Source organism: Mustela nivalis, assembly GCF_964662115.1.
Source record: "Mustela nivalis genome assembly, chromosome: 16".
NCBI lineage: Eukaryota > Metazoa > Chordata > Mammalia > Carnivora > Mustelidae > Mustela > Mustela nivalis.
Window position 1 is genome coordinate 12,989,391 of NC_139035.1, and position 21,477 is coordinate 13,010,867.

Sequence of the window (21,477 nt, forward strand, 5' to 3'; positions counted from 1 at the left end):
AAAGATGACTATGTATTTACCATCAAGTTGTTTGGTTCATCTTGTTTCACATGCGACGGAGAGGGAAGGTTGGGCGGATCCGGGAGAATTATTTGGATGGGGCCTCCGCCAGAATCAGACACGGGCTTAGCCAGTGTCCTTCCATGCGGCCGCCTCCTGCTGGGGTGGTGCCGTCACACTGCAGGGCCTGGAAGAGTCCAGCCTCTCTCCTGACCTCACCCTTGTCCCCTTGCCTCTCCCTGACATCTGGCCTGACACCTCTTTCCGAATCGAGCGTTCTAAAGGGTTCTGGCCCCAGGGGACTCTGGAATTAAAACTTGCACTTTCTGCCAAGAGCTAAAATGCTATTTTCCATCTTTATCCCACTTTCTCCCCATGGGCTTGGAACAAACCCTTGAAACCCAAACCCATATTAAGCCTTTCCTCTCGCTGCATCCCCTACTCTGGTTGTGCTCAGTTTCTCTGTGTGTTCACGGATCTGCCTGAAGCCGGGACTCAGAAGAAGCCAGTTTTACCCATTGAGCATCCTTCTGTGTTCTCATAGTAGCTCTGACCCCAGAAGCGTCTCAGTTTGTCTTCTCAAAAACTGCTCTCAGGAAGGAAGCTGCACCGACGCTTGAAGGGCCAGCGGAGGACGAATGATTACAACAGCTACGATTTATGGAGCTCCACGATACGCTCAACACTTCACGTGCGTGATCTCGTTGAATCCTCACGGCAGCTCTTACCCCATTTTATAGATGAGGAAACGGAAAGCTGAGTCACGCCACTGGCCTTTCTAAAGGGTTCCAAGCAGGAATGGATATGTGCATTGTGGAAGAGAGAGAGAAACTACAACATCAAGTTTACCATCGTACCCATTGTAGAGAGAGTGAAACTCAGTACGTTCACAATGCTGTGAGACCACCCCACTATCTAGTTCCAGAATTGTCATCCCCACAAAGGAAATCCCGGTCCTGTTCATTAAGCAGTCGCTCCCTACACTCCCCTCCCTCCAGTCAGCCTCTGATATAGCTATGGATTTGCCTCTTCTGGAACATTTCGTCTCAATGAAATCACACAGTATGTGGCCGTTTTGCCTCTGGCTTCCTGTACTTAGCATCCTATTTTCAGGATTCATCCCTGTTGTAGCACGGTGCAGTACCTCATTTTCTTTTTACAGCTGAATAACATCCCACTGTATGGCTAGACCACCTTTCATTTGTCCTTTCACCTGCGGATGAACACGTGTGTGCGTTTTAACAGAAAGACCTTGATTTTCAAGGAATGAATCCCAGATGTCGGATTTCGGGCAAACCCTCAAACCGGGAGATACGAGACTTGGGAGCAGAAAATCCTTCTGGAACGTTCAAGCAACAGTTTGGAAATCACATACTCTGCGGCTAGCTGTGTGGGAGGGGCAGTAAGGCAGGAAGCTCAAGGGTACTTGCTCCCCACAGGTGTTGCTGCTTCCAAAGCACTCCTGTTGCCCAGGGAGGCTGCTTGGCAAGCTCTTGGAATCGCAGATGACATCTCAGCACTCCGCCCGCCACCCCCGCTTCATTTCACTGGAGGGGAAGGGACGAAAACCTGGGTGGGAGGCGGTGGTCTTAGGAGACAATAACCAGGTTTCCACAGATGGGCTGCTTGTGGAAGCATAAGCGAGGGGAGGAACCAAGATGCCCCCCTGTAACATTTAATCCCCAATTCTGCCCAGCCGCTGTCTGAAGTAGCGTCTTAGGTTCTCTCCATAACACATACACACGCAGGGAGTCATGCAACTTCCGACAGTGCCGCAGAAAGGTCTTCAATCAGTCTGGTTTAAAACCTGTGGCTGGCCCAAGCTTTGTGGAGCGAAGTACTATGGTGGTTCCCAACAAGGCTTTAGGATCCGCTAGACCTGCCCGTGAACATGGCCTCTACGACCATTAGTTCTGTGAAGTTAGGCTGATGATGTCCCCTCACTCTCTTCATAAAACGGGGCAGTGGGAACCGTACCAAACCTGATGGGATTCTCATGGTCGTATGCGGAGAACACGGCCTGGCGCCTAGGGGAGGCCTTTTGTGTTTTATTTATTTATTTTTTTTTAATGATTTTATTTATTTGTCAGACAGAGATCACAGGTAGGCAGAGAGACAGGCAGAGAGATAGGGGAAAGCAGGCTTCCTTTGGAGCAGAGAGCCCGAGGTGGGGCTGGTCCCAGGACTCTGGGAATCATGACCTGAGCTGAAGGCAGAGGCTTTAACCCACTGAGCCACCCATGCGCCCCACAGGGAGGCCGTTTTTAATGTCATCATTAATGGCTCTTAATGGCTGCTAGCAGCCATGTCTACTGCAATCTTCTGAAGGAACAGGTTAAGGGTCAAGACTGCCAATTCTGGGTTCTTGGATAAAACGAAACCAAGAGCTCAAATGGTTCAAGCATATGCCATATACCCTGCAAGGGCATAGAGATGGATGGTGCCTCCTCCATCCATGTGGGACCCCTGCCACAGAGCCAGCCGAGAGCCGCAGGAGGGGGGCTGCACACTCTGCCAACCCATCATCTTATAGTAATTCCTATGGATTTTGTCCAGTTGCTAAATCTTCCGAATTTGGAGGAGGGGAAAAAAAAATTCCCCACACAAAATTGTTCCATTTGAAGACATTTTTATTTGGATACCTGCCTGGGTCCCTGGCAGGGTGGGCCTGTCCTCTGTGGGGGCAATGGGACATTTGGGGGGAGGATGATGGCCCTGCCCTGAGGGGGTGTCACTAAGGGGTATGTGACAGCATGACAGGTCACAGAGGGCAGCAGAGTATAAATAGGGCCGCTCAGGGGTGCAGGCTGAGAGAGTGCTTAGTCTCTCACCAAGACTTCAGTTTGTACTTCACACTACAAACTGCAAGTTCTCGTTTTTAGATTAAAACCCCAGCACCCACCAGCATCCCCTCGGTCACCCTCAGATCCCCCCCACCCTGACCCCTGTCTCTGGGAGGTTCTGAGACAAAGCGGGGGCCTGTGGCCTGTGGCCTGTGGCCTGTGGGGCGCGGGGTGGATTTGGGACCCCTGCCACAGAGCCAGCCGCCTGCAGCAGGAGAGCCAGCCGCGTGCAGCAGGAGGGGGGCTGCCCGCTCTGCCAACCCAACAGAGGTCGAGGAGGAGGAGGAGCTCCAGGGACCGGCCCCCAGACCAACGCCCACCCCTCGCCGGCCCAGCCCGATTGTGCTACCAACTCAAAAACATGGAGTCTCTGACGCCTTATCACACCGCCCACAGCGCCTCCAGGGTGGGCATGTTCAACACCGCCATGGGGAAACTCCAGCGACAACTGCGTAAGGGAGAATATGACCTATTTAAATACGCACCCATGCTCGAAAGCGACTTTGTGCAGGTCACCAAAAGAGGGGAAGTCGTCGACGTGCACAACCGAGTCCGAATGATGACCGTGGGCATCGCATCCACCAGCCCCAGCCTCCCGCTCCCAGATGTCCTGCTGCTGGCCCGCCCGGCCACCGGCTGTGAACAGTACTCCGACCAGGGCCAGGCCACCAAGGGAAAAGGCCGCAAGGCTTCCACCACCCTGGAGCTCACCAGGCTCCTTCCCTTGAAGTTTGTGAGGCTTTCTGTTCACGACCGGGAAAAACAAATGCTTCGCCTCAAATTCGCCACCGGCCGCTCCTGCTACCTGCGGCTGAGCCCCCCACTGGATGCACAGGAAGATCTCTTCCCCTACTGGGAGAGCATTATCCAGGTACTGAGGCCGCCGCCGGTGCCCACTCACAGCAGAACCCACGCCGCTCGAGCAGAGGACATGCTGGACATGCCTCTGCTGGAGGACGACGACGGCAGGAACGCAGCAGGCGCAGATGTCCAAATAATGGATCAGGACCAGGTTAGTATCCGGAGCCTCCACGAGGGCTCGGAGGTGGCCGGGGCCACCTCTGCAGCTTTTGCTGGCGGGGAAGAGACTGTTCAGGACCCCCCCAAACCCAACAGCGTGCCCACCTTCGCTGCCCCCAACTGCCCGGGGCTCTCCAGGGAGTCGGCAGCAGGGGCCACGTCCGAGGCGGCGGCCGCCGGGGAGGCCGCGGCAGCTGCGGCAGTGGCGGCGGCAGGGACAGCAGCAGAGTTCGCAGCGGGGGAGGCCGGCAGATGCCTGGCGTTCGCCGGGCCCGGAGCTGCCGCCAAGCCTGCGGGAGAAGCCGCTCGGGACGCGTCGGAAGGCCAGCTCCTCTGGGACGCGCCGAGCTCGGCGGGCAGTGGGGAGCCGGCGGGAAGGCCGCCCCGCACGCGCCGGGAGGAGGAGCGAGACCCCCGCACTTCCCGCCACCGCAGGGCCGCCGACAGCCGCCACAAGGCCCCGGGGCACAAGATCGCCCCGGCGGACTCCAGCCGCTCCTTAGGCAGCCACAGAGCCGCGCGGGAGCACAAGGAGGACAAGGGCCGCAGCAGCCCGGCGCGCGCCAGGCGCGCCCCCGACGAAGGCATCAGCCACGCCCCCAGCGCCGAGGACTCCGGGACCTCCCACAAGTCGGGGCGGAGCCTCTCCGGCGGCAGCTCGGGCTCAGGCACCAAGATGCTGGGCAGGATCCGCAGGTTCCTGAGGAACCTGAGACTCAGCCTCACTGCCTGAGGCGCGCGGCCTCCCCACACCGCAGAGACGTGCCCATGGGGGAGAAGACTGCGGACACGAGCGGTGTGGTGTGGAGGCCATCGCCCAGGCGGCGGCGAGCAGCCAGGGCTTGGAGAGCGCAGGGAGCCGGACATCGGAGGTCATGGAGGGATGGAACTTCCTAGGCCCAGATATTGGGCAGCTGGGGGACCTCTCCCAGGAGACATTACAAAAAATAAAATAAAAAAATTTTTAAAAAATGGCATGCTGCATTGTGTTTGAATTTCTAGGTCCTGCAGCCCAGTGGTGACCTCACAGGGGGGCTGCTACCTAAGACCCAAGGGTCCAGTCGAGGACCGCCCCCACCTCACACCCATGCTCAGAGCCAAAGCATCCTGCCTCAAGGCCTGTCTGGCTTGTTTCTCCGGGCCACAGTTGAAAGTATACTATGGCCCAGAAAGCTCCACCTCCCCCATTTCTCTAGTTTAATGAATGTTCCTAACCCCTGAGGGTCCATAGACAAAGAACAGGGACAAAGAAAGAATGGGGGGGGGGACTCCTCATCTTTGGGGATCTGCCAGCATCTGCCAGCAGAGGGGAACAGCAGCCTGTGCTGGCAATATTCTCAGCTAGACTGAGAACCTGTCTATACCCAGGGTATATACACCAAGGAAAGAACTTGCTAAGGCACTGAGAACGTTTATAGCAAAAAGTAGCAAAACACTGCAAGCAGCCCAAATTACTATCAGCACCACTGACAATAGAGTGGGATGTGACAGAGATAGTGTACAGCTGCATACCCCGGCCTAGCTGCATACCCCGGCCTAGCATAAACACCGATTCTGTGGCTGTCACCTATTCCACCTGCAGAATAGTTCCAAAACAAAAATCGAAAGTACATGTGGTAAAACATTTTAAAAGTACATGTGGGACAAAACACAAGGGAACAGTACACGCAAAATTCAGGACAGTGTGAAAAGGCAAGACAAGATCATGAGGCGAAGACCGGGCTTTCAGTGCTGTTGGAAATGTTCTGTTGGGCCATCAGATCTCTGCAGTCTGAATGGTCCGCGAAATGCCGGGGCGGTTATGATGAAATTTCTGCTCCAGACATACCAACACCTTCCCTTACGTTTTCACTCTTATGTACGCACAAAAGTGTTTGTCTTCTGTCTGGAAGGTCTGGTCTCTTTAAATTGGGTTCTGGGTTCTTGGCATAAATTACCGACGGTACATGTAATCTCTATTTTACACAGAGGAGCACTGAAAAGTGAACTTGTTCCTACGGCACAGTGGAACCTTTGAACAGTGACCTACACAGAGGAGCACTGAAAAGTGAACTTGTTCCTACGGCACAGTGGAACCTTTGCAGAACAGTGACCCACTCCTTTATGCAAAGCATTTCCACCACTGTGTTCCCAAACTCTGCACCAAATGTGCTAGATTAAGGGGAGGGAGGGATCGAGCTGGGGGACTCTTGGTAGTGGGCCTCTGCGAGCTGGTTTTTGAATTTCGGTGAGTTCCCGGCCGTCAGCTGGTCTTCTCTCAAGAGTGCCCAGACCACCCGTGAGCGGTGTCTGGCTCCCAGACTTCCATCCCCAGCCTCTGTGTGACCTGCACTGCAGCCATAAACAGCCTGGGGTTCCAGGGGCCAGTCGGGAATCTCCCTACAATCCGTTTCTCCCACCTCCACTAACTAAACTTGGGCACGGAGAAACAATTTAAAGGGGTTTGCCCTTACCAAGTCTCCCCTTCAGAGTTCAGAAAACAAATCCTTAAACTTCACGTGAGGGAGATAATCTGTTAGGTCCCAGCATCCGTGCTTGGCCCTTCAGTGGGGGAGGAGAGGAGAGGAGTCTCTCCTCTTTGTGAAGGGAAGGTGGCCGTGGCCATGGGGTGGGGGCACGGAGGAGGAAGGAACGGAGCCAGGGACCCCCACACAGTCACCGTTTCCTCGGGCCGAGCAAGGTTCACAACCCCAGAATGGAGAATTATTGGAGCGAGTCAAGTTATTCTTAAAGAATACACCATGCCGAAGATTAGATACGGTTTGGCCCCGCGAGGAAAACAACCTCAGAATCATTAACCCAGGGGTGCCTAGGTGGCTCAGTGGGTTAAAGCCTCTGCCTTCAACTCAGGTCATGATCCCAGGGTCCTGGGATCGAGACCCGCATCGGGCTCTCTGCTAGGCAGGGAGCCTGCTTCCTCCTCTCTCTCCGCCTGCCTCTCTGCCTACTTGTGACCTCTCTCCCTCTGTCAAATAAATAAATAAAATCTTTAGGAGAAAAAAAAAAAAGAAGAAGAAGAAGAAGAATCATTAACCCAGAGCTTCAGAGAAGACTCGTTGCTATGGGGAGAGAGAATTAATAGTTGACTCGTAAGCAGCTTTTCCCTGGACTCAAGGCAGCGAAGTTACAAAAAGAGCACTTCCCATTCCTTTGACCCTCTGATTTCCACACAGGCAAGTGCAGGTAAATGTGAGTGTGGAATAAAGACATCTGCATAGCATTTGGCTGTTGAACAGCACTGAGCCCCTTAGAGTTCATTCATGATTTAAAGTTCATCTGATTGTCCCAGGTCTCCGTTTGGCAGATCAGCAAAGGGGAGGTCAGAGCATTGAAAGGACTTGCTCAAGGTGGAGGCGATGGTTCAGAGAGGGGTGAGGCAACACCTCCCACGTATCACCCACTGAGTGCTAGCTCGGCCTCCCGCGGGGAGCTGTGGCGTCGATGGGGAAAACAGGACAGGCTTGAGGAGTCATCCCAACTCTAAGTGGCAGATACAAGGAGAGACGTGCATTCAGGGCACAGGATCCATTCCGAGGAGGGGTTCCTGGGCATGGGAAGGAGTCTGAGGTTGGGGAAGGGTTCACAGAGGAATCAGCAGATTTAAGGGCGACTAGGGCTCTGCCAGGCGGAGGAAGTATGGGGAGCTAGGGCACAGCATGGGGAGGCGCAGGTCACAGAAAAGAATGTGTGCAAAGTACAAAACCTTGAAATATCACTTGTGTTGAGCAATTACAGGCATTTCAGTACTGCTGGTTGGAGCCCAAGGGGAGAAGAGGGACGTGAGGCTGGAGAATCAGGCTGCTGGATCTTCGGGCACCTGGGGTGCTGTGTGAATGTCTGGGCCTTGGGGAGCCGTTGAAAGCCAGGGTGCACAGCTGGTGGCCAGGGGGCTGTCTGGAGACCAGCGATCCTCCAGGAAGCCAGGATTGTATTAATCCTGGCCAGAGATGAAGAAACCTAATCCTGGGTGGCGTTGGGGAAACAGAAGGGGGCAGAGTCAGGAGGTGTTGAAAAGATGGCACAGGACAATTTTCCATCCCACAGCCTGCCTGGCGGGACAGGGAGCTCGTGGCATAGGTTCAGCACTCCTCTAGAGGAGGGAGAACAGACCAAAGGGGAAGTGCCCTTCCCCGCAAGGAGGAATGTCTTTAAGATACAAAAGAGCTTCTCGGTGGCTAAGGGGGTAAAGCATCAGGATAAGGCAGCCAAAGGGAACTGGACAGGAGGCGACAGCTCCTTGAGCTGTTCCTTGTGCATCTGGGCAAGATGGATTCCCACAAACCCTCCTCCACTGTACAGGTAAGAGTCACCCAGTAGAGCCCCTTGTGGCCACATCCTGGTACTACCGGCTATTGCTTGAATGGTGGGAGCCAGCACTGAGGCTAAGGGGCAGTCCCCCCCTCCCTTTGTCACATCACCATTAGCCTAATGTCAATCCCAGAGTTGAGGGGATGGGTGCGTAATGTCTCTCAACCAGGCTGCATGGCTCCCAGGGCAGGGCAATGGCAGAGTGTGGAGTGGCCACAAGACGGGTACCCTAGGAACGTGGGGGTTCCGACTCAAGGGGATAATGAGTGACCATCCAGAACAGGGGTAGGGTGGAATTAGTGTCACGGTCTCTCTGCAGCCTAGAAGTCATTCGAGAAACAGTTGTTGAGAGCTCCTACTATGGGCAAGATAATTCATGTATACACACACCTACCAGGAACGCAAATCAAAGTGCGGCGGTGGCCTTGGGTAGCGTATAGAAAGAGGCATCGTAGAGAAGGGAAGGTCTGAGCAGAGAGATGATGGAGAAAGAGGAGGACCTGGGAGCTTGGGGGTCTTGGGCGATGTTTCTAGATGACAGACAAGAACAGCGCGCCCAGGATATCGTGTGTTTAGGGGATAGGGTGGGGGAGGGTAGCGGGAAGGGGGTGAGGGTGTGTTGGGAAATGAGGCTGGAAGGGGAAATGAGACCGCGGCATAAAGCAGAGACCAGGAATGCTACATAAACCCCTGGGCCCCGTGATCTACGTTACTGCAAATGGGACCTGTAATCCAGAAATGAAGGGCACATAGAGCTGGAATTTCCTGGAGCAGAAGAGCAAGAGAACTTACAATGTGTTACGGGAGTTCATGTTTTCCCACACTCTGTGAGTGGGTGTTTTCCCACAGGTGTGCTGAGGAAATGATACCACTCAGCTTGGGGGCACCCGGAGGACCCAGCCAGTTGGCTTTGGCTGCCGGGAGCCCCATGTGATACGCCAGTATGCCATTCCAATGTTGCCGTTTTCTGCATGTGCCGTGACCTGCACAAGCTTGGGAAAGATCTTTCTAGAAATGCCCTTGCGTGCACACAATACAGTTGGCCTCGAGGAGCCTCGGAGAAGCACCTTCCTTGGAGGGCTGGCCTCTTTCCCCCAGTTTCTGTGGCTGCTGACCACGTCGGCCCGGTTTCTTTCTCCCACGGACATAGTCACGGCCCCAGCACCTTGCCATACGCAATTTACAGGAGATTAAAGAAGGAGAAATTAAAAGCCTCCTGTTTATTACATTTCATTTAATTTTAAAAATTAAAGTTTTTCATAAAACCTTTTAGAAAGTTAAATGAGTTATTTCAAGAACTATCCTTTGCTTCGAGAGCATGCCCTTGCTCCTGTTGTTCACATTTGAGCTGGAGATAGAACATCATACGAGAAGCCCCTCCCAGGTTCTCTACCACCCGGGGGAACCATTACCCTAACCTCTGACATCGGAGACCCATTTTGCTTCTTTTTCCACTTTAGGTAAATGGAAGCACGTTGTATGTATTCTTTGACTCCGGTTTCTCTCCCTCAACAGCAGAGTCATGAGGTTTGTCCATGATTTTTGTGGCAACTATTCCTTCTCACAGCTATATTTCATTACAGATATATTTCATATTCGACAATTTACTGATTCATTCAGCCTTTGGTGGGTGTTCGAGTTACTTCCACTTTGGGGCTAATAAGAATAGTGCTGCTATGAACATTTATATGCAGAACTTTGGGTAAAAATATACATACATTTCTGTCAGACATATAGAAACGGAACTGAATACACACATATGTTCAGTCCCAGATGCTAATTCCACAGTGACTGTCTCATTACTTTGCGCTCCCACCAGGCATGCGTGGGCGCTCTGCTGTTTCCCATCCTCGCCAACATGTGCTGCTTCTCACCTCTTTCCTTCTAACCGATCTGCTGGGATGGGTGCCTTTTGTCCCCTTTGTCCCATAAAAACACACTTTTTAAAAAAACATAGTACGGTGACCTATAGAAAATGGTAACTTTGTGGTAATGTCCTGGACAGGCAACGTGAGAAGTTGGCCTCCCAATTGTTTTGAAATCTCACACATCTCTGAGCTCTTAAAAGTCTCGTTCATACATGTTTAAGGGTTTCTCGTTTTAAGGAAGCTTGTATTTTTATAAGCCTCTCCTGCCATCCTTTAGCTTTATAACAAACCCCCCCAAAACTTTGTGACCTAAAAAATGATATCTCGTAGATTGCTCTACATCAAGAATTTGGGCAGGGCTCCACTGGGAGCGGTTTCTTCTGCTCCTCATGGTAGCAAGTGAAGTGAACCAGCAGTCAGGGCTGGCGAGTCCAATCTTCACTCACGAGTCTGGTGCCTTGAGGGAGATGGCGATAAGGTGGGGTTCTCCACAGGAATGCCTACACGCGGCCTTCCTCATGGTGCTCACGGGAAGTCAGATTGGCTTCCCTCAGAGCAAATATCTCAAGATAGCCAAGTGGAAGCTGCTTCTCCCTGAGCCTCAGAAGGCACCCAACGGAACTGCTGCCACATTCTACTGGCTACAAGTGAGTCAGAAGGACAACCCCAGTTTTAGGGGAGAGAAAATGAACTTTTCCTTCTTCACAGGGCAATGACAAGACCACATTGCAGAAGCCCGTGGGGGCGGCGATGGTATTGTGGCCTTCTTTGGAAAACAAGACTTGCCACTCCCTCACCTCCCCTTCTAACAATGTCCGCCAGGCCAGGATGTACCTGAGGAGCCCTGAGGTCATTGTGCCACCTCCAGGTTTCCTACCTTCCCCCTCCTCAACTCCCCTCTTAGGTTCTTCCTTCGTTTTACTTCATTTTCTTACCCCTTTCTTGTCCTCCCCCTTTCAGTGAATTAAACTCACAAGAACCCGCACCGGACGACTCTCGGTCCCCTTCTCCCTATCCCTCGCCACATGCCTTCAGGCTCATTGACGCCCGGCAAAGAGAGACAGTACTGGGACAGCTAGAACCACACAGCATGTCAGACCCAGAAGGATCTTGACTAATCCCAGATGTACTTTACATATGAGGAAGTTGAGGCCTAGAGAGGAGAAGGGCTTTCCCAAGGTCAGCTGCAGAGTTCTGGCCAGCACAGCAAAAGCCTAGTCCACAGTGGGTCTCAAAGCAGATCTACAACTTTTCCTTCCATTTCTGACTTCCTGGAACTAAAGCCATTTGTTTCTGTTTCTCGTCCACTCCCTCAACTTCACGAGGACATTTCGGCCTCTTGGCCAAGGGGCAAAATCAGAGAGGTCCGTCCCAGCCCTGGCCCGGGACCCAGCCTTCAGAGATGGACAGGGGGTCTTGTGGATGGACCAACTCAGGCTTAGGGCAACCAGACCCCCTCCAACCGACTGACTGGACCCAGACACAAGGGCTCCTTTCTGATGTTGAAATCCAAGAACCCTCTAAACTTGACCAGCAAGTGGCAACCAGTTCAACCAAGGCGCCCTTGCTCTTTGCCTGCACACAAAGGTATCCGTACCAGGCTAGAAATAGAAATGGGGTGCTCTGCCACTAACATCTCTCTTCGGAGAGAGAGTAGCTTCATTCCAGGTTCAGACTCCTGTGCACATGAATGGGAGCTTGCTCCTCTGAACTCCTGCACGGTTCAAGCTAACCCCTGCGACACCAGTGTCCTGATTTTGCTGCTTTGCTTGCACATCAGGGACACTGCCCAATCTCTAAAGATCCACTTGGTGATAGCACCTGTTTACCCCCACTTTCAGGAGATAATCTAGTTTCTCGAAGGGGTCGGGGGGGGGTGGTGTGTGTGTGTGTGTGTGGAATTTCTCACATTTACCCTCTGGTTGTAGGTGTAGGTGCCACCAATCAATCAGCTGTTACGAAAACTCAAGACCCTTTTTCTCAGCTGCCACCGACAATGAATTGGAGGGGAAGGAAGTGGGTGGGGGCCATGGCCAAAAAAATTGATCCAAAAAATAACACTGCATATGGTTATTGGAACTGAAAGCTCCTTTTACCAAGTGCATTAAAAGCAGCTTAATTTTCTGCGGCCACGTTTGTGTTTTGATACTTGACTAAAAAAAGATGACTATGTATTTACCATCAAGTTGTTTGGTTCATCTTGTTTCACATGCGACGGAGAGGGAAGGTTGGGCGGATCCGGGAGAATTATTTGGATGGGGCCTCCGCCAGAATCAGACACGGGCTTAGCCAGTGTCCTTCCATGCGGCCGCCTCCTGCTGGGGTGGTGCCGTCACACTGCAGGGCCTGGAAGAGTCCAGCCTCTCTCCTGACCTCACCCTTGTCCCCTTGCCTCTCCCTGACATCTGGCCTGACACCTCTTTCCGAATCGAGCGTTCTAAAGGGTTCTGGCCCCAGGGGACTCTGGAATTAAAACTTGCACTTTCTGCCAAGAGCTAAAATGCTATTTTCCATCTTTATCCCACTTTCTCCCCATGGGCTTGGAACAAACCCTTGAAACCCAAACCCATATTAAGCCTTTCCTCTCGCTGCATCCCCGACTCTGGTTGTGCTCAGTTTCTCTGTGTGTTCACGGATCTGCCTGAAGCCGGGACTCAGAAGAAGCCAGTTTTGCCCATTGAGCATCCTTCTGTGTTCTCATAGTAGCTCTGACCCCAGAAGCGTCTCAGTTTGTCTTCTCAAAAACTGCTCTCAGGAAGGAAGCTGCACCGACGCTTGAAGGGCCAGCGGAGGACGAATGATTACAACAGCTACGATTTATGGAGCTCCACGATACGCTCAACACTTCACGTGCGTGATCTCGTTGAATCCTCACGGCAGCTCTTACCCCATTTTATAGATGAGGAAATGGAAAGCTGAGTCACGCCACTGGCCTTTCTAAAGGGTTCCAAGCAGGAATGGATATGTGCATTGTGGAAGAGAGAGAGAAACTACAACATCAAGTTTACCATCGTACCCATTGTAGAGAGAGTGAAACTCAGTACGTTCACAATGCTGTGAGACCACCCCACTATCTAGTTCCAGAATTGTCATCCCCACAAAGGAAATCCCGGTCCTGTTCATTAAGCAGTCGCTCCCTACACTCCCCTCCCTCCAGTCAGCCTCTGATATAGCTATGGATTTGCCTCTTCTGGAACATTTCGTCTCAATGAAATCACACAGTATGTGGCCGTTTTGCCTCTGGCTTCCTGTACTTAGCATCCTATTTTCAGGATTCATCCCTGTTGTAGCACGGTGCAGTACCTCATTTTCTTTTTACAGCTGAATAACATCCCACTGTATGGCTAGACCACCTTTCATTTGTCCTTTCACCTGCGGATGAACACGTGTGTGCGTTTTAACAGAAAGACCTTGATTTTCAAGGAATGAATCCCAGATGTCGGATTTCGGGCAAACCCTCAAACCGGGAGATACGAGACTTGGGAGCAGAAAATCCTTCTGGAACGTTCAAGCAACAGTTTGGAAATCACATACTCTGCGGCTAGCTGTGTGGGAGGGGCAGTAAGGCAGGAAGCTCAAGGGTACTTGCTCCCCACAGGTGTTGCTGCTTCCAAAGCACTCCTGTTGCCCAGGGAGGCTGCTTGGCAAGCTCTTGGAATCGCAGATGACATCTCAGCACTCCGCCCGCCACCCCCGCTTCATTTCACTGGAGGGGAAGGGACGAAAACCTGGGTGGGAGGCGGTGGTCTTAGGAGACAATAACCAGGTTTCCACAGATGGGCTGCTTGTGGAAGCATAAGCGAGGGGAGGAACCAAGATGCCCCCCTGTAACATTTAATCCCCAATTCTGCCCAGCCGCTGTCTGAAGTAGCGTCTTAGGTTCTCTCCATAACACATACACACGCAGGGAGTCATGCAACTTCCGACAGTGCCGCAGAAAGGTCTTCAATCAGTCTGGTTTAAAACCTGTGGCTGGCCCAAGCTTTGTGGAGTGAAGTACTATGGAGGTTCCCAACAAGGCTTTAGGATCCGCTAGACCTGCCCGTGAACATGGCCTCTACGACCATTAGTTCTGTGAAGTTAGGCTGATGATGTCCCCTCACTCTCTTCATAAAACGGGGCAGTGGGAACCGTACCAAACCTGATGGGATTCTCATGGTCGTATGCGGAGAACACGGCCTGGCGCCTAGGGGAGGCCTTTTGTGTTTTATTTTGTTTTTTTTTTTTTTTTTTTTTTTTTTTTTTAATGATTTTATTTATTTGTCAGACAGAGATCACAGGTAGGCAGAGAGACAGTCAGAGAGATAGGGGAAAGCAGGCTTCCTTTGGAGCAGAGAGCCCGAGGTGGGGCTGGTCCCAGGACTCTGGGAATCATGACCTGAGCTGAAGGCAGAGGCTTTAACCCACTGAGCCACCCATGCGCCCCACAGGGAGGCCGTTTTTAATGTCATCATTAATGGCTCTTAATGGCTGCTAGCAGCCATGTCTACTGCAATCTTATGAAGGAACAGGTTAAGGGTCAAGACTGCCAATTCTGGGTTCTTGGATAAAACGAAACCAAGAGCTCAAATGGTTCAAGCATATGCCATATACCCTGCAAGGGCATAGAGATGGATGGTGCCTCCTCCATCCATGTGGGACCCCTGCCACAGAGCCAGCCGAGAGCCGCAGGAGGGGGGCTGCACACTCTGCCAACCCATCATCTTATAGTAATTCCTATGGATTTTGTCCAGTTGCTAAATCTTCCGAATTTGGAGGAGGGGAAAAAAAAATTCCCCACACAAAATTGTTCCATTTGAAGACATTTTTATTTGGATACCTGCCTGGGTCCCTGGCAGGGTGGGCCTGTCCTCTGTGGGGGCAATGGGACATTTGGGGGGAGGATGATGGCCCTGCCCTGAGGGGGTGTCACTAAGGGGTATGTGACAGCGTGACAGGTCACAGAGGGCAGCAGAGTATAAATAGGGCCGCTCAGGGGTGCAGGCTGAGAGAGTGCTTAGTCTCTCACCAAGACTTCAGTTTGTACTTCACACTACAAACTGCAAGTTCTTCTCTTTTTTAGATTAAAACCCCAGCACCCACCAGCATCCCCTCGGTCACCCTCAGATCCCCCCCACCCTGACCCCTGTCTCTGGGAGGTTCTGAGACAAAGCGGGGGCCTGTGGCCTGTGGCCTGTGGCCTGTGGGGCGCGGGGTGGATTTGGGACCCCTGCCACAGAGCCAGCCGCCTGCAGCAGGAGAGCCAGCCGCGTGCAGCAGGAGGGGGGCTGCCCGCTCTGCCAACCCAACAGAGGTCGAGGAGGAGGAGGAGCTCCAGGGACCGGCCCCCAGACCAACGCCCACCCCTCGCCGGCCCAGCCCGATTGTGCTACCAACTCAAAAACATGGAGTCTCTGACGCCTTATCACACCGCCCACAGCGCCTCCAGGGTGGGCATGTTCAACACCGCCATGGGGAAACTCCAGCGACAACTGCGTAAGGGAGAATATGACCTATTTAAATACGCACCCATGCTCGAAAGCGACTTTGTGCAGGTCACCAAAAGAGGGGAAGTCGTCGACGTGCACAACCGAGTCCGAATGATGACCGTGGGCATCGCATCCACCAGCCCCAGCCTCCCGCTCCCAGATGTCCTGCTGCTGGCCCGCCCGGCCACCGGCTGTGAACAGTACTCCGACCAGGGCCAGGCCACCAAGGGAAAAGGCCGCAAGGCTTCCACCACCCTGGAGCTCACCAGGCTCCTTCCCTTGAAGTTTGTGAGGCTTTCTGTTCACGACCGGGAAAAACAAATGCTTCGCCTCAAATTCGCCACCGGCCGCTCCTGCTACCTGCGGCTGAGCCCCCCACTGGATGCACAGGAAGATCTCTTCCCCTACTGGGAGAGCATTATCCAGGTACTGAGGCCGCCGCCGGTGCCCACTCACAGCAGAACCCACGCCGCTCGAGCAGAGGACATGCTGGACATGCCTCTGCTGGAGGACGACGACGGCAGGAACGCAGCAGGCGCAGATGTCCAAATAATGGATCAGGACCAGGTTAGTATCCGGAGCCTCCACGAGGGCTCGGAGGTGGCCGGGGCCACCTCTGCAGCTTTTGCTGGCGGGGAAGAGACTGTTCAGGACCCCCCCAAACCCAACAGCGTGCCCACCTTCGCTGCCCCCAACTGCCCGGGGCTCTCCAGGGAGTCGGCAGCAGGGGCCACGTCCGAGGCGGCGGCCGCCGGGGAGGCCGCGGCAGCTGCGGCAGTGGCGGCGGCAGGGACAGCAGCAGAGTTCGCAGCGGGGGAGGCCGGCAGATGCCTGGCGTTCGCCGGGCCCGGAGCTGCCGCCAAGCCTGCGGGAGAAGCCGCTCGGGACGCGTCGGAAGGCCAGCTCCTCTGGGACGCGCCGAGCTCGGCGGGCAGTGGGGAGCCGGCGGGAAGGCCGCCCCGCACGCGCCGGGAGGAGGAGCGAGACCCCCGCACTTCCCGCCACCGCAGGGCCGCCGACAGCCGCCACAAGGCCCCGGGGCACAAGATCGCCCCGGCGGACTCCAGCCGCTCCTTAGGCAGCCACAGAGCCGCGCGGGAGCACAAGGAGGACAAGGGCCGCAGCAGCCCGGCGCGCGCCAGGCGCGCCCCCGACGAAGGCATCAGCCACGCCCCCAGCGCCGAGGACTCCGGGACCTCCCACAAGTCGGGGCGGAGCCTCTCCGGCGGCAGCTCGGGCTCAGGCACCAAGATGCTGGGCAGGATCCGCAGGTTCCTGAGGAACCTGAGACTCAGCCTCACTGCCTGAGGCGCGCGGCCTCCCCACACCGCAGAGACGTGCCCATGGGGGAGAAGACTGCGGACACGAGCGGTGTGGTGTGGAGGCCATCGCCCAGGCGGCGGCGAGCAGCCAGGGCTTGGAGAGCGCAGGGAGCCGGACATCGGAGGTCATGGAGGGATGGAACTTCCTAGGCCCAGATATTGGGCAGCTGGGGGACCTCTCCCAGGAGACATTACAAAAAATAAAATAAAAAAATTTTTAAAAAATGGCATGCTGCATTGTGTTTGAATTTCTAGGTCCTGCAGCCCAGTGGTGACCTCACAGGGGGGCTGCTACCTAAGACCCAAGGGTCCAGTCGAGGACCGCCCCCACCTCACACCCATGCTCAGAGCCAAAGCATCCTGCCTCAAGGCCTGTCTGGCTTGTTTCTCCGGGCCACAGTTGAAAGTATACTATGGCCCAGAAAGCTCCACCTCCCCCATTTCTCTAGTTTAATGAATGTTCCTAACCCCTGAGGGTCCATAGACAAAGAACAGGGACAAAGAAAGAATGGGGGGGGGGGACTCCTCATCTTTGGGGATCTGCCAGCATCTGCCAGCAGAGGGGAACAGCAGCCTGTGCTGGCAATATTCTCAGCTAGACTGAGAACCTGTCTATACCCAGGGTATATACACCAAGGAAAGAACTTGCTAAGGCACTGAGAACGTTTATAGCAAAAAGTAGCAAAACACTGCAAGCAGCCCAAATTACTATCAGCACCACTGACAATAGAGTGGGATGTGACAGAGATAGTGTACAGCTGCATACCCCGGCCTAGCTGCATACCCCGGCCTAGCATAAACACCGATTCTGTGGCTGTCACCTATTCCACCTGCAGAATAGTTCCAAAACAAAAATCGAAAGTACATGTGGTAAAACATTTTAAAAGTACATGTGGGACAAAACACAAGGGAACAGTACACGCAAAATTCAGGACAGTGTGAAAAGGCAAGACAAGATCATGAGGCGAAGACCGGGCTTTCAGTGCTGTTGGAAATGTTCTGTTGGGCCATCAGATCTCTGCAGTCTGAATGGTCCGCGAAATGCCGGGGCGGTTATGATGAAATTTCTGCTCCAGACATACCAACACCTTCCCTTACGTTTTCACTCTTATGTACGCACAAAAGTGTTTGTCTTCTGTCTGGAAGGTCTGGTCTCTTTAAATTGGGTTCTGGGTTCTTGGCATAAATTACCGACGGTACATGTAATCTCTATTTTACACAGAGGAGCACTGAAAAGTGAACTTGTTCCTACGGCACAGTGGAACCTTTGAACAGTGACCTACACAGAGGAGCACTGAAAAGTGAACTTGTTCCTACGGCACAGTGGAACCTTTGCAGAACAGTGACCCACTCCTTTATGCAAAGCATTTCCACCACTGTGTTCCCAAACTCTGCACCAAATGTGCTAGATTAAGGGGAGGGAGGGATCGAGCTGGGGGACTCTTGGTAGTGGGCCTCTGCGAGCTGGTTTTTGAATTTCGGTGAGTTCCCGGCCGTCAGCTGGTCTTCTCTCAAGAGTGCCCAGACCACCCGTGAGCGGTGTCTGGCTCCCAGACTTCCATCCCCAGCCTCTGTGTGACCTGCACTGCAGCCATAAACAGCCTGGGGTTCCAGGGGCCAGTCGGGAATCTCCCTACAATCCGTTTCTCCCACCTCCACTAACTAAACTTGGGCACGGAGAAACAATTTAAAGGGGTTTGCCCTTACCAAGTCTCCCCTTCAGAGTTCAGAAAACAAATCCTTAAACTTCACGTGAGGGAGATAATCTGTTAGGTCCCAGCATCCGTGCTTGGCCCTTCAGTGGGGGAGGAGAGGAGAGGAGTCTCTCCTCTTTGTGAAGGGAAGGTGGCCGTGGCCATGGGGTGGGGGCACGGAGGAGGAAGGAACGGAGCCAGGGACCCCCACACAGTCACCGTTTCCTCGGGCCGAGCAAGGTTCACAACCCCAGAATGGAGAATTATTGGAGCGAGTCAAGTTATTCTTAAAGAATACACCATGCCAAAGATTAGATACGGTTTGGCCCCGCGAGGAAAACAACCTCAGAATCATTAACCCAGGGGTGCCTAGGTGGCTCAGTGGGTTAAAGCCTCTGCCTTCAACTCAGGTCATGATCCCAGGGTCCTGGGATCGAGACCCGCATCGGGCTCTCTGCTAGGCAGGGAGCCTGCTTCCTCCTCTCTCTCCGCCTGCCTCTCTGCCTACTTGTGACCTCTCTCCCTCTGTCAAATAAATAAATAAAATCTTTAGGAGAAAAAAAAAAAAAAAGAAGAAGAAGAAGAATCATTCACCCAGAGCTTCAGAGAAGACTCGTTGCTATGGGGAGAGAGAATTAATAGTTGACTCGTAAGCAGCTTTTCCCTGGACTCAAGGCAGCGAAGTTACAAAAAGAGCACTTCCCATTCCTTTGACCCTCTGATTTCCACACAGGCAAGTGCAGGTAAATGTGAGTGTGGAATAAAGACATCTGCATAGCATTTGGCTGTTGAACAGCACTGAGCCCCTTAGAGTTCATTCATGATTTAAAGTTCATCTGATTGTCCCAGGTCTCCGTTTGGCAGATCAGCAAAGGGGAGGTCAGAGCATTGAAAGGACTTGCTCAAGGTGGAGGCGATGGTTCAGAGAGGGGTGAGGCAACACCTCCCACGTATCACCCACTGAGTGCTAGCTCGGCCTCCCGCGGGGAGCTGTGGCGTCGATGGGGAAAACAGGACAGGCTTGAGGAGTCATCCCAACTCTAAGTGGCAGATACAAGGAGAGACGTGCATTCAGGGCACAGGATCCATTCCGAGGAGGGGTTCCTGGGCATGGGAAGGAGTCTGAGGTCGGGGAAGGGTTCACAGAGGAATCAGCAGATTTAAGGGCGACTAGGGCTCTGCCAGGCGGAGGAAGTATGGGGAGCTAGGGCACAGCATGGGGAGGCGCAGGTCACAGAAAAGAATGTGTGCAAAGTACAAAACCTTGAAATATCACTTGTGTTGAGCAATTACAGGCATTTCAGTACTGCTGGTTGGAGCCCAAGGGGAGAAGAGGGACGTGAGGCTGGAGAATCAGGCTGCTGGATCTTCGGGCACCTGGGGTGCTGTGTGAATGTCTGGGCCTTGGGGAGCCGTTGAAAGCCAGGGTGCACAGCTGGTGGCCAGGGGGCTGTCTGGAGACCAGCGATCCTCCAGGAAGCCAGGATTGTATTAATCCTGGCCAGAGATGAAGAAACCTAATCCTGGGTGGCGTTGGGGAAACAGAAGGGGGCAGAGTCAGGAGGTGTTGAAAAGATGGCACAGGACAATTTTCCATCCCACAGCCTGCCTGGCGGGACAGGGAGCTCGTGGCATAGGTTCAGCACTCCTCTAGAGGAGGGAGAACAGACCAAAGGGGAAGTGCCCTTCCCCGCAAGGAGGAATGTCTTTAAGATACAAAAGAGCTTCTAGGTGGCTAAGGGGGTAAAGCATCAGGATAAGGCAGCCAAAGGGAACTGGACAGGAGGCGACAGCTCCTTGAGCTGTTCCTTGTGCATCTGGGCAAGATGGATTCCCACAAACCCTCCTCCACTGTACAGGTAAGAGTCACCCAGTAGAGCCCCTTGTGGCCACATCCTGGTACTACGGGCTATTGCTTGAATGGTGGGAGCCAGCACTGAGGCTAAGGGGCAGTCGCCCCCTCCCTTTGTCACATCACCATTAGCCTAATGTCAATCCCAGAGTTGAGGGGATGGGTGCGTAATGTCTCTCAACCAGGCTGCATGGCTCCCAGGGCAGGGCAATGGCAGAGTGTGGAGTGGCCACAAGACGGGTACCCTAGGAACGTGGGGGTTCCGACTCAAGGGGATAATGAGTGACCATCCAGAACAGGGGTAGGGTGGAATTAGTGTCACGGTCTCTCTGCAGCCTAGAAGTCATTCGAGAAACAGTTGTTGAGAGCTCCTACTATGGGCAAGATAATTCATGTATACACACACCTACCAGGAACGCAAATCAAAGTGCGGCGGTGGCCTTGGGTAGCGTATAGAAAGAGGCATCGTAGAGAAGGGAAGGTCTGAGCAGAGAGATGATGGAGAAAGAGGAGGACCTGGGAGCTTGGGGGTCTTGGGCGATGTTTCTAGATGACAGACAAGAACAGCGCGCCCAGGATATCGTGTGTTTAGGGGATAGGGTGGGGGAGGGTAGCGGGAAGGGGGTGAGGGTGTGTTGGGAAATGAGGCTGGAAGGGGAAATGAGACCGCGGCATAAAGCAGAGACCAGGAATGCTACATAAACCCCTGGGCCCCGTGATCTACGTTACTGCAAATGGGACCTGTAATCCAGAAATGAAGGGCACATAGAGCTGGAATTTCCTGGAGCAGAAGAGCAAGAGAACTTACAATGTGTTACGGGAGTTCATGTTTTCCCACACTCTGTGAGTGGGTGTTTTCCCACAGGTGTGCTGAGGAAATGATACCACTCAGCTTGGGGGCACCCGGAGGACCCAGCCAGTTGGCTTTGGCTGCCGGGAGCCCCATGTGATACGCCAGTATGCCATTCCAATGTTGCCGTTTTCTGCATGTGCCGTGACCTGCACAAGCTTGGGAAAGATCTTTCTAGAAATGCCCTTGCGTGCACACAATACAGTTGGCCTCGAGGAGCCTCGGAGAAGCACCTTCCTTGGAGGGCTGGCC

General features: G+C 53.6%; 2 pseudogenes across 2 annotated transcripts; both read left to right on the plus strand.

The window, feature by feature from the left end:
- Nucleotides 1–3,057: 3,057 nt before the first annotated feature.
- Nucleotides 3,058–4,835, plus strand: LOC309849657 (Golgi-associated RAB2 interactor protein 4 pseudogene; annotated as a pseudogene). The gene has a single exon. The product of its transcript is annotated as a Golgi-associated RAB2 interactor protein 4 pseudogene (transcript).
- Nucleotides 4,836–14,260: 9,425 nt separating this feature from the next.
- Nucleotides 14,261–17,054, plus strand: LOC309849658 (Golgi-associated RAB2 interactor protein 4 pseudogene; annotated as a pseudogene). Its single transcript has one exon. The product of its transcript is annotated as a Golgi-associated RAB2 interactor protein 4 pseudogene (transcript).
- Nucleotides 17,055–21,477: the final 4,423 nt, after the last annotated feature.